The 12252-nt window shown below is 35.5% G+C and overlaps 1 long non-coding RNA gene across 1 annotated transcript in view; it reads right to left on the reverse strand.

Moving 5' to 3' along the window:
* Positions 1-12252, reverse strand: part of LOC109549090 (uncharacterized) — a 677834-nt gene that overhangs the window by 396075 nt on the left and 269507 nt on the right. Inside the window, exon 6 of the long non-coding RNA XR_012330755.1 lies at positions 1091-1196. This is a non-coding gene — a long non-coding RNA (uncharacterized lncRNA). The remainder of the gene's footprint in view (positions 1-1090; positions 1197-12252) is intronic.

Consider the following 12252-nt stretch of genomic DNA (forward strand, 5'->3'; position numbering starts at 1 on the left):
AAAATTAGTGGTGTCCCTCTGTCATTGTTTTTCAACAGAAGTAAATAACATAAGTAACAGAACTAAAGAAAACAGCACTGCGCCACACATTGTAATAAAAATAACGGCATGATACTTTTAGTCTAAACATATTCCTCATCTAAAAGCCTACACATAAATACAAAGTAAAGGAATCTCATAAACCTGACCCTTCAATGTATTCTGGTTGATTGGTTAATCAATTGTGAAATATATAGAAACCATCTCTGCCTTAAAATCAAACTTCAGTATAATGCTAAATCTCACCAAAACTTGTATCAAGTATTTTGATTTTTTTTCATATCTAAGGCAAACTATCAAGGACATTTCACCCCAAATTAGTAAATGGAAGGAAAATGTCAAAGAAAATTGTGAGAGAGATAACTTTATTGGAATTCCCTCCACTATTATTAGTCCTCAAATTCAGTTAAACAACTTTTTATTAAACACCAGTTATAATTCAACTTTTTAATCTCTGGTGATGAAAAAGCTATCCACTGAGTAAATATTTATTGGGTATCTGTTAGGTGTCAAGCGAGGAATATAAAGGAACAAGCAAAATTCTGCCCTCGTGGGGTCTTATATTATGCCAAGGTAAGGGGGAAGATAGAATACACATTTTAATGTAAACAATAAAAAATATTAGTTATTGATGAGCATAATGCAATGCAAAGAATTAAAATAGGGTGATGTCAGGCAGTAATAGGCTGCCTTTCTTAGAATGGTCAGGAAAAGCCTCTCTGAGGTTGATATTTAAGTTGAAAATTACAAATGATGATAAGAAGTCAGTCACATGAACATAAAGGGGGAGCATTTCAAGTAGCAGAACAGCTGATGCAAAGGTCTTGAAACAAAGACAAATTCGGCAAGTTCAAGGATCAGAAAGGCTAATTTGACAGGACCATAGATTCTCTGAGTCAAGACAGTTTTATTCTAATTATGCCATTTTTCTTTAAAGAACTTAGTTCTTTATTCAAGATAAAGAAGTCACTGCCATGGTATGTTTTGCTCTCTCTGTAAACTGCTTGTGTGTGTGTGTATGTATGTGAGTGTGTACCAAAGCGTTACTCACTATTTTCCTGTACTTGTTTCTGCCTTTTCTCTTGAATAGCCTTGGGTCTTGAGCCGCTGTGGGAGATGACTCTCCTCTAAAGGCCAGTTCTCAGCCTTAAGGACACCTAGAAGGATAAACAGCCTTAAGGATATCTAGGTAGGTTAACTTGGGAATATGGAAGCTTGATTCAGAGCAGACATGCCAGGATGCTCGAAGCATATTGGCCCTCCAAAGAGTTTCTATACCTTGAGCCAGCTGAGACAGAAAGCAGCCTCTTGCAGCCATTTTAGAGTATGTTGTCAGAATTTTCAAGGGCATGACAGAAGATATGGGCCTCATGTTCCCTGAATATAGGACAGTTCTGTTCTCTGGAAAGAATTTTAGCTTGATGAATTCCTTGTTTGAAATCCTGATAAGTAAATCTCTGTTAATGGAGTGATAGTGTTGCTGCCTTTTATATATCCCTAGATTTTAATGAAGTCATTAAATTCATTTTTAAAAGAAGATAAAGCCAGATATCAACCTTGACCTTGAGCGTCTCATTGACAATCACTTTTCATATAATAGAAAACATAACTTTGAATGACAATTTTTGGTTAATTTTTCCATGGGGGAAAAAAATAAGTTAATCACTTTATGACTCAGTTCCCTCATCTATCAAATGAGCAAATTTGTTTAGACCTGCTAAGGTCCCTCACGTTGCTAACATTTATAACTAATAAAATATAAACTACTATATAAATGTAGACTTCCATTGTGTTCATTGTTAGTAATAAAGGAATTCCATGCATACATGTACCAGAAATTATATTGTATACAACTTTGCAGAACTCAGACAATAGTAAGGTGTTTATTGCAGCAATGTTGTGAAGAATGGCAGCAGAGAAACTGCTATTGAAACAAGAATAGAAACAGGAACTGAATTATATACATAGATGAAATCTGTCAATTAATTCAGTTTCCATTTGATTGTTATTCTTTTAATCTGGACTTCTCAACTACATAAAACAGTTTCAAAATTAGTATTTTATTAGATATTTTCCCTAGGCATTGTTGACTTGTAGTCCATGGAATTCCACGGTCCCCCCCTACCAGTTGTGTTCCTGTATAACCTTTGAAGTGGGCTTTAAAAAGTGATGATTTGTGAGGTCTCATAACGGGCCTTAAGGGCTCCTTCCTGTGACTGTCCTTTCGTGAAAATCTCTGAGAAATCCAATGGTCTCTCAGCTATTTTCTGATGCCAGTTCATCTGTCTTCCTAAAAGTGAAGTAGAATCTATACAGTTTCTCCAAGTTGCCAATATATACTAGGCACTCCAACTCTATTTAGTATCGCATTCAAATATTCACAAGGATTAAATATCTACTCCGTGCCAAGGATTATGCCAGGTCCTGGAAACACAAAGAAGCAATTAGAGAATTCACATGTAGACTCATTTACCCAAGGAGTAAAATTTTAATTTAAAATATTAGTCGGCACAATAGACCTTCAGTCCATATTGCTGAAAGAAAAAATAAAAAGTAGCCTTTGGCACCCTTCTGAGTAGACCATAAAGAGTAAAGGATAGAAGGAAAACTAAATGGTTACATCAGAAGGTAGTATAGTTTGATTATAACTCATTATTACTTTGGTATAACTCATTCTCAGAGCAGTTAAGTTTGGGGTTGCGATATTCTCATTCCAAACCAGCTTGGCCACAACTTGCTTTCATATTAAGGGTCAACAAAGAAAACCCTGGAGATAGCACAGCCACCTGACAAGTTTCACATTAGGACAAGACCCATGCAACTAGCTGGTGCTGAGTCTTGGTTCACTGCACAGTGCTACAGATATGGAACCTTGAAAGCGAGACTCCAAGCAGGGTCACTTCCAATATGGGTGCCAAGAAAGAGAAGGGGCCGATGAGTGGAAGCTGGCAGCAGAATGAGAAATGCAGCAGTGAGCACATGCCAGTGATGAGATATTTTCCCTCTTCTGCTCTTCTAATAGTTATAACAGCAGTGGCAGAGACCCCCTAACGGGTGCTAGAGAAAAGGGCAGGAACCTGGGCATAGAGGCTCTTGCTCCAGATTGAAACAGTTTATTTCAAAGGGCAGGAAATGCAAAACTGGAGCATCTAGAAGCAGCTCACCATTTGAAGAAGGGAGAGGGATTGTACCTGTCTTCTCTATTTGCTTATTCAAAAATATACAAATTGCATTAAAATCCCAATTCATTGTCAAAATGTCAGCAAAACATAGAATTTGAGTCTCATAAAATAGCTCAATTGTTTCCATAAACATTTTGAATTTATTCCTAATGACACTAATAGCTTAATACAGTATTTTTAGGGTATGAATCTTATTTCCTAAGACCACATCTTTACATCTATACTGATATAATCATTCTAAGAACTATTGCAATCTTGACTTCCAATCACAAGATTAAATAAACTCTACAGAGAGGGGTGAACAACACAGATCCAGAAGTTTCTGACCAACACTCTGGTGATACATTAGCCCAACTAGTTTGATCAAAAATTTCAACAAAAATAATTCATTCTTTACTGTCAATGTACAGTTTAAAACTTACGTTTCAGATTAAAAGCACTCTATCTGGTTCTCTTATTCCAGCTCAGCAGCAAAAAAGGATAAAGTAAGATTGTTTTTAGAGACGCAAAAGCATGTTCACAGAGTGTACTTTGGCCATTCTTGCCTTGCCTTTCACGGAGACATGTGTTTATGTCAGTACCTCTGCATGACATCAGTACCCAGAAGATAAACACAGTCATAAAAGGAGAAGTATCACGGCTCCTCGCCTGCTCACCAGAACATTCACTCAACCTATTAACATTTATTATACATCTTCTGTGTCACAGAAATTGTACTAAATTCTGGGTTAATGAAAAAAATATAGCCCCTGTTCTCAAATAGTTCACAGTCTTTTGAAGGAAATGACAAGCTGACAGACTAGAAACATGTACAGTCCTGAGGATAAAGAGGGGTGGGTGAAGGTGGGGTCAGAAAAGTCTTCCTGACGGCTTTAGCTGAGTGTTGAAGGTTAAGTTCAAATTAGGCAGGTAAGGAACAGGAGTAAGGGTTCCAGGCAGAGGGACCAGTATGTGCCAAGACTCAGAGGTGTGAGAAACTGCAGAGAGGGTGACAGAGGAGTCTCGTAGTCCATACTAGCAAGTATGAGTCTTTAGCCAAAGGTAACGGAGAGCCACTTTAGGAAAGTAATAGTATCAGATTTGCGCTTTTGAGAAAGCTGTCTGGCAACTTGCATGGGATGCAATAAAGATACCACAAACTGGACACCATTAGAGGCTAGTGCAAGAATTCAAACAAGGCACTGGGAAGGTCTGAATCTCTTCAAACTCTTATCACCATCATCATCGCTAATATTTGTGAGAGTTTACAACATGGTAAGCACTGTATGTACATTATCTCACTTGATCCACACAATAATAATAGTGCCATTTTTATGCCCATTTTACAGCTGGCAAAAGTAGGTAAGAGACTTGCCCTCACAAAGTAGTAATTAGAAAAGTCAAGACTGAAACCCAACAAGTTTGATATTAGCCCCTCACGCTTAAAGATAATGCCGCACCACTTCCCGTGATTTACTGAATCTGAAGAGAAGTTGATCTACCACTTTCTGGATATAAAGCAATCAGGTGCTAGTGAGGCGGGGAGGAGACTAGGACTCCCTCAATCATCAGGCAGCCTCCAAAACAATGAGCCCTCCACCACTATGTGCTCAGCAGAGACAAAAGGGGACAAATATTCAAAAATATATAGTACAAGAACATGTTTTGTGACCAATAAATGAGGTTAAAAACATCAAACTCTTAACTAGAAACCTACTATACGTTTTACCCGAAAGAAAAAAAAGTCAAAAGCAATCAGTTGCTCTCTTTACTCATAGGCCTTTGAACTATGATTTTATTTTAATGCCCCAGATTTTGTTCCTAACAGTTGTATGGTTACATGATTCCAACTTGCTCCCTTTTGACTAATCCATTCTCTATGAAAAGAATGTTATATTCATATTACTGTACATACGTTACATTATCAAAATACTGACTATTAAACTTAGTATTTCATTATTTTGAAAAAATACGGCAATCGCACTCTATCATAAAACGCATTTTATTTGAGGTGACAGTTTCCAGACCCACTCATCCAAACGAGAACTTCATTATTTCTGGCAAGGATCCCAGAGATGATCTCCATAACTCAAAACTTAAATATCACTTTTGTTCAGGACCAACTATTGTAATATTGCCAAAAAATGCTTGAAATGCATATACCCCCAAATCAATCTTGGGAACAAGAGTGGATATAGCAGGTAAGAATCTAATCTCTAATTTCAAATACACTTAATATACAGAGATGTATCCCTAGATGCAGAGAGATAACTTTGACCACAAATGAGATGCAGTATTTGTCAATATCCCAGTATACTTTGTCTACTTTTTATTGAACAGGAATTCCCTTTTTCTATGTGTAAAATTAACCTATTCCACATTTTCTAAAGTAAAGAACCTCAAACTATACTTAATGAAAATCCAAGAGCAGAGTAAAAAATGCTTATTTCAGTCCTTACTAATTAAAAAAAATTTTAAATACTGAAGTACAAATAAAATCAATACACTGAAAGTCTTGAATTACATTACTAACACAGATACTTCCTACTGCTGTCACTTAACTTCTGTTAGCCTTAACTTTGGTTAGTCTTAAATATTACTTCAACAACATGAGGTTAAGTTTTGGTTTTCAAATTAGTTTGAAGCTGAATGGAGAAGTTATATGCCATGTGTTGGACTGTAAGCCTTTTGAGAGTAGGGACCACATCCATTCATTACTTTTATGCCTAGTCCGATAATGCCCTCTACCTGAACATCGCTCACTAAATATTGGTTAAATGGAAAAGTGAACGGAAGATTGAATGAAATAATGAAATAAAAAAGAATGTAAACAATATGCTGATGATTCAGGCAAAACTGTTCTTTCGTAAGAGAGAAAGGAAGATTCAAAAACCTGGGTTATTAAAATTTTCCACTATAATTGAACTCATAGGATAATTTGACTTAAATTCACATGATAATTTCTCTCCAGTTACAGACACAATAATCTGATATGGGCACAGGGCCAGCATTAACACTGGATCACTGTGATCCCTCAGAATTTGCACTGTTTTCTTGGACTTGGTGTTCTTTCCCATAAGATTATTTCTTACCACTGTTTAGCATTTATATTTATGTCTGTTCATATCCATTTCTCTAAGTAACCAATGTGATAAATGAAATGTCTCTATTTTGATCAAGATAATATAAAATTGAATTAAACTACATTTAGTCCCAATTTCTGATTGACAATTTCTTATCAGTACTATAGGTTTAAAAATACTTGCTAAATTAGCATGGGACCTATCTTCTTACATGTTTATTTTCTTGTCATTTAAAAAGATAACTCTTTTTCTGACTTAAAAAATTTGAAATAAAAAATGCATGTTTATCTTGTAATCTAGACCATAAATCTGTGGTATTTTTATTTCATCTTTATAATCAACATATTTTCTTATCTTAAAAAAGAAAAATAAAATTAATCACAAAGAAAATGGGGAATAAATATTGTTAAAAACACAAAATGTACTATATGGGAACATAGGTCAGGGAATGAACTAAGGTCTACTCAGAATTAAAAATTAAACTATCTTTTCCTGACATGATTCCAGGAACTTTATGAAATATTTGTCCCTATTATTAACTCTTGTAACTTTCATGGTTGTATGGTTTTTAATTATTTCACAGCATGGCATGAACTGAATTCTCTAGAGGCAAACACTCATGAGTCCATCACCCAGCATTTACTTGGAAGAAATAAGTGAAAAGAGCATTTTAGTACAACATTTCATGTAAGTAAATGTCTTGGGTATTTTCATAAACTCCAAAGATTCAAATTTTAAAAAAAATGACATTCTCATTTTTGCTCAAGTATTTTTTGATCACCTTCTGCAATTTGACTCAAACTTCACATTCATTTTTGTATTAGAATCCTTAGTATGCAAAGTTCAACATATTACTTCATTGTCTTTGAATCACAGAAAAATTTTAGGATTCAATACAACAAAGTTTAACTTACCTTAAAAGACACTGGTTTTCATGACCTCTTGTTAAGACAAACTAGGTTCTCTGGCCAAAAACAATACAGAGACTGCACTGTCTTCTCTTCTCTCAGACCCAGTGGGTTGATGGTTCCCTCTCTGTCTGTGATAAGCACTGCGGAAGACTCTCAGAGTTTGTCCTCACTCCTGATGCCACACACCTTTTCTTGGCACTTCATCTGGTCCCAAGGGAAAATTCCTGCGGAAATTTTCCTCTCCATAATCTCTTGACAGATGGCTGTGCTGGCAAGAGTCTCAACTCTTAGGAGCGCTCTAATAGGCTTTTATTCTCCTGCATTGCCTCCTCACAGGTTTTATTTTTTTAATTGCACATTGGTTAATGCCTCAATGTCCTGACAGGCCACAGCATCATTGCCCCCTTGGAGTACTCCCAGCTAATCTGCTTTTCTGTTTTTCATTTCAGTAAATTTGCAAAGCTAGTTTCCTTTTAATGTTCCATTATTTTTCTGCTCCTATACACAAAAGCAGTTAGGGAAAAAAAGGCTCAAGTATTTACTTTAAAGCACAAACTGAATAAATACTGAACACTTCAGATACAAATAAAGTAATTTTGTATGGGCACTGATAAAGTTGTAAACCAGAAAAAACAAAATCTTACAAATACCAGTTTCCTTCACATTTCATGCTTTCCTCTGACAAATGCCTTTCTTATGCACTTTGTTTTCTCTCTCTCTCTCTCCCACCCTCATCTTTTTGGGGAAATAAAAAGGAAACACACCCTGAAATTAGAGGTTCAATTGTCATCTAGATGATTTACTTAAGACAGTAAAAAGAACACTCAATTCTTTCAACCTCATCCTTAAATGTGGTGAAAACAGGGATGATTCAAATATGGATAGCAAACTGAAATGCCTATAAATTTAGGCAAGATATTTCAGCCAAGTATGAAGTGTGGAGTGGTGGGACATGGCAAGCTGGATCACGTGTGCCATTTTCAGAGGACAGCGGCTGCTCGTCTCCAGCCCGTCACCGTCTGGTAGGAACTCAAACTCTGCATTGTGAGAGCTATCTGTTTTTCAACAAAACCCCCATATCTGACTTTTTATATGTGAAAAATCTCATGCTTTTTAAATCTTAGCAGAAACTATGGCAACTAGCCCAACACCTGTGGCCCAGCCTCAGCCTCATTTTGACCTAGATCATACTGAAATGAAACTAATGCCAACACAAAAGGACTGCCCCTTATTAGTTATGAACTCTTTTCTCATATGTGAAATGATGATGAAAATGTAGACTAGTTAAAACAAGTAAAAAACATATAATAATCCTTATTAAAGAAGTTAGGAATCCTTATCAAACTAGTTAGGAAGGGTATTAGCCCAAGAACAGGTAAATGGTGTGGGCAAAGTAGAGCTCAAATCTGGAGAAGGACCAGGTTCATTAAAAATAATAATTAAAAAGCAATTTAATGATTCATAAATTTTATTTTATTTTATTTGGATTTCTCTCTACCTAACAATAATCTATGTAATAATTATTAGCTTCTTCCTAATTTCACAACTCATGCTAAATGCAGAAAATAAGAAACGTTTTCAAAATTCTAATTCCATTACTAGTAAAATATTAGATTATAGTCTTCTTGAATGTGTCTATATATGTACACATATTTATACATAATTTTACACTTATATTTTATGTTATATACATATATACTGACCTTTCTTTATAAAAGTATACTGTATAATACTATAACATATTTAACTTTAACATACTAATAATACACTAATATATTAGTAGTGTGTTTTTTTTTCGCTCAAGACTAAATAGTATCGTTTTCCCTATTTCAATAAATAATCTTCCCACAATGTGATATTTAAATGGTATCCCATTGTTTAGATGTAACATAGTATCCCATTGTTTAGATGTAACATAATTTATCTGGCCAATCCCCTATCACCAGGTAAATTTTTTCAATTTTTTTTTTTTTTTACAATGAAGTGTCTATAATTAACAACTGTTCGCTTATCTTTGCGCACATCTATTATATCTTATCGTGTCAAAATATATGCATATTTTCCTTCCAAAAGATTGTGCCAATTTACAGTCCTATAACTGTGATAAGTGAATTCATTTCTCTGCATTCTCAACAAAATTGGATATAATCCCTCTAATTACTTTAGGTGGAAAATAGATTGTACAGTATTTTAAACCTTATAAAAAATCGTTTTCACATATACCAGCTGAATTACTATTTTCCTTAATGTTTTTTCTCTTGACTGACTGGAAGGACAGGTTTATCTAGCACTTCTTGGATCCAGCAAACTCTGACATGGGGCAATGGGAACCATCCAGAGATGGACCTGTGGTCTGTCAGCTAAAGTATCTGCACCCCTGCCAGCAGCAATGGGCCTTTCTCTCTCTTTGGGCCCCTGATAACCCAGCACTAATCAGACACTTCACACATTGGTACTTGGGATGGTGAATTTTATGTCAACTTGACTGGGCCACAGGATGCCCAGATATTTGATTTAACATAATTTCTGGGTTTGTCTTTGATGGTGTGTTCAGAAGAGACTAGAATTTGAATCAATTGTCTGGCTTAAGCAGATTGCCCTCCCCAGGGTGGGTAGGTGTCAGCCAATCCCTTAAGCTCCTGAATAGAACAAAAAGGCAGAGGAAGGGAGAAGTTGTTCTCTGCCTGACTGTTGAGCTGGGACATTGGTCTTCTCCTGCTTTGGGACTGGCACTTATACCATCAGTGCTCCAGTTCTCAGGCCTTCAGGCTTGGGCTGGAACTGGACCATTGGCTTTCCTGGGTCTCCAGCTTGCAGGTGAGACTGTGGGACTTCTCAGCCTCCTTTATCACATGAGCTAATACTTCACGATAAATCTCTCTCTCAATAGATAGATACATATCATGTTAGTTATATAGATATAGATATATAGATAAAACCTGACTAATACCCAGACTGACACAGTATTGATTAGCTAATCAAAAAATGGGGAAATTTGTCAGCTGGTAAGCTCTTTTCAATAAGAAGACTTTAAAAATCAATGGCTCATTGTAACATACACATAACTGGGAAGAGAAATGTGATATCAAGACTAGTGGCCATTGCAGCCTTGTTCAGCAGTGTAAGTAATACATATTCTGGACAAAATATTCTAGATACTCTGGACAGAACCATCCTATACGGTATGGTTTTGGAAGGACCTACTTGGCTCAGTAGTTGCCATATGGAGGGTCCTTTGTAACTGTTCTCAGAAGCTATTAAATCTCTTTGAGAAAACTCAATCTCCCATCTGAGAAGTGATTCCTCTCAATGGACCCAGAATCACTGAGTGACTTTGGACAAATAACCTCCTATACTTCAGTTTCCAATCTGTAAGATGAGAATGATAATTGTAGTACCTATCTCATACTTGGTATCATAAAGATTAAATATAAATTGCTTAGATGACTGCCTGATATAGATAAGACAATTTTTTTTTACTGTTATCAACTGTACTTTCCATAAGTTTCTCTAGTTTCACAAACCTGAGTATATTATAATAATTTATCTTTGATGTAACCCCAAAAGTGAATTTTTTGAGATCAAGATCTGTTTTCCTTTACTATCACAAAAATGAACACATTGTCTAGAAAATACAAGGCCCTGAATAAATATTTCTTTAATGGTGGATGGGTAGGTAGATGGCCAAATCTTTATGCTGAATCTTTCCTGTTGTAATTCCCCTTTCTGGTTTCTAGTTCTAGTTCTTAGTTTCACTCTTTAGTTGTATAGTCTTTAATAAACACACACACTCCAGTTAAACTGGAACCAAAAAGGATTACACCTAAAGTCAATCAAAATATACTGAACCCTAACCTTAAACAAGGCACTCATTGTCTTATGGTTGTTTCCCTCATTAATGGCATGTCTGTCATAGAGGACCTATAGCATGACAACTGATACTATAATTAGAGCAGGCAAAATATTAGTCTTCACCTTAAGGGGAATATATTTAGTTTTGTATGAAAGATCATGATTTAGCTTCTAAATAAGAGCATTATCAAAATGTGATCATTAGGGATGAAAGCTGCTGTCTGTAGAACAGGTCGTCAGTGTGGATGTTGGACCACGTGACCTAAACAATTTAGCTTTTGTGCTTCAGAGAACTGTGGACACACGAAAAGCTAACAGAATTCTGGTGTGTGATCCAGATTATTTGCTTAGTGGTTTTTAAGGTTTAAGAAGAAATTACCTTTTCTTGTTTCTTTCTTTGAGGTAAAGCCTGTTTATACCACATATTAATTGTTCTGACTTACTACATAGGTGTCATTCATGTAAAAAAAAAAATAGCTCATTTTGCATGGTTCCAGAAATGACAAACTCTATCTCAAGAATAAATTTCCACAAAATTCAACCCATTTTCATCTGAAATAAACATTAAAAATTATGTCTTCCACATCAGGCAGAGAGAAGATTTCTGAACCCTCAACACAAGAAAGCTATGGCAATGTTTCAGAATATAACTGAATGCTATATATAGAGAAAAAAGCATAGTTATCATATGCTTTTGTATTCAAATCAAGGGAGAAAAAACGATTTCAGTCGGATAGTCTTTAAACAGAGTGTTGGAAACCTGTGGAAAGATGTGAATAAGCGATTATTTGGGCTGGTTTTTATGCCCTTGAAGTTGGTCATACTGTGTCTTTTCCTATACATCCTAAAAGATGAGTTAATTTTTATTCAATCCTCTATTAAATGCCAGGCAAAAGAACTTTTTTTGTTGGTATTTAAATAGAATTAAAGAATGTTAGATCTTAAAAGAAACGTAGAGCTCATCTTATGCAATTCCCTTCTTTTTACCCGTTAAAAGAAGAGGGTGAAAATCAAAGTTATTAAGTGGTTTTCCCAAAAATACATTTAATAACTGGTACAACCAAAACAATCCCAAGTTTAATGCATTTTGAAATATAAGAAGACTTCCTTCTGTAGACAATGACAGGCTTTGATTCCCATAGAGTTGCAAACCTCAATTTTAAAAGATCTAAACTTGATCAGGACACATTTCACTAGGAACCACCA

The sequence above is a fragment of the Tursiops truncatus genome, chromosome 3 (assembly GCF_011762595.2).
Source record: "Tursiops truncatus isolate mTurTru1 chromosome 3, mTurTru1.mat.Y, whole genome shotgun sequence".
Taxonomy (NCBI): Eukaryota; Metazoa; Chordata; class Mammalia; order Artiodactyla; family Delphinidae; genus Tursiops; species Tursiops truncatus.